This window comes from Corvus brachyrhynchos, unplaced genomic scaffold (assembly GCF_000691975.1).
Source record: "Corvus brachyrhynchos isolate BGI_N302 unplaced genomic scaffold, ASM69197v1 scaffold748, whole genome shotgun sequence".
Classification (NCBI taxonomy): Eukaryota; Metazoa; Chordata; class Aves; order Passeriformes; family Corvidae; genus Corvus; species Corvus brachyrhynchos.
This window is the reverse complement of record NW_008239545.1, coordinates 599-1,937: the sequence shown is the minus strand read 5'-3', so window position 1 is coordinate 1,937 and position 1,339 is coordinate 599. Positions and strand designations below refer to the sequence as shown.

Here is a 1,339-nt window from a genome sequence, read left to right as displayed (position 1 = left end):
AACACATGAGATGGAGCTGTATGAAAACCAATGAAATTTAAAGTGTCACCATAATTGCTTGCGTTGTCAGTTGGTTAATGTTTGCAATTTGTTTGTGTTTTTATTGCAAGTGACTTGGTGAAAGATCAAAGAGAAGGTAAAGCATTCTACGTATTCTTGAGTTTAACTTTTGTCTAAATTGTTTTGTCTCTTTTTTCTGAAAAATGTTGTAGCTAAAGTCTTATAGATGTATAATTTGTCTCAACCAATATTATCCTGAGAGTTGGTATAAGAATCTATACAAATTTGAAATCATGCAAATATGGACTAACCTTCCCAGTTCTGCCTCAGAAGGCTTCAAAATTATTATAATATGGCTAATATTTTTAGATTTTCTAATTAGTGAATTAAAGAATCTTGACAAAACACAAGCAAATGCTACATGAGAAATGATTGGATCCCCCTTCCTAAACCAAAAAAAGGTAACCATGGACTGCAGATAAGACATGAATAAAATGCAAAAAAGCCTTCTACCAACTCTCAAACTTATGGGCTGTTGAATCTCATGCCATATGTCTTAAGAGAGTGTTTTAACTTTGCCTCATGCCTCCTATTTATAGCACATTCTGCAATCTCAGTTGTAGGTGCAGAATGTGATGAAGGCAATTTACTACTTAAAACAGACAAACAAGAATGAAAGAAGATAAATACCCATAGACAGTGAAATAACAGATCAAGTTATCCCATTAGTATGAGATGTTGAAATTCCAAGATCTATTAGAACAATTACAAGCAACCATTACATTTAAGAATGGGGAAATTATTCTAGAGGTAAATGACCAGCAGTATGTAGAGAAATGGCTGAGTGAACAGGGACATGTATACGTGCGCAATCCAAGCTATATTAGTGAACTGTCCTTGACTAGGGAAAAAGGAGAGGAGCAATGCTGATGTGGCAAGCAACAGGATGTTGGGGAGGGGGATGCTGACCATAGAAAGAGAAAAACTTATGTTAGTTAGTCGCGTGCATATTAATCTGTAACCAATCGCTTGCTATTAAAGGCCGCGTGAACAGTAGCTGTAACCCAATAATATGGAGCTTGCTTATGTGTGCTTGAGGAATTAGGGTATAACTATGGGTCTGACAATAGAATAAATGGAGTTCCATCATATCTCTATGAGAAGCGTGGTTCATCCCAGCAGATCTCTGGCTATTATACTGTTAATAGTAATATTGTTAAATAGTTAATAATTGTTATGTTAATAATGCATGTACTGTCAAAAGGTTTGGTTATTATATTATAAAAGGGGTACTGTGTTACACCTAAGTAAAGTGCACCCCCCCCCCCCCCCCCCCCCA

General features: G+C 36.1%; 1 long non-coding RNA gene across 1 annotated transcript in view; it reads right to left on the bottom strand.

Annotated features, from left to right (window-relative positions):
• The window catches only part of LOC108448464, a 25,599-nt gene extending 24,644 nt beyond the window's left edge, over positions 1–955 (bottom strand). The window contains exon 1 of the long non-coding RNA XR_001864355.1: positions 944–955. This is a non-coding gene — a long non-coding RNA (uncharacterized LOC108448464). The remainder of the gene's footprint in view (positions 1–943) is intronic.
• Between the last annotated feature and the right edge of the window lie 384 nt (positions 956–1,339).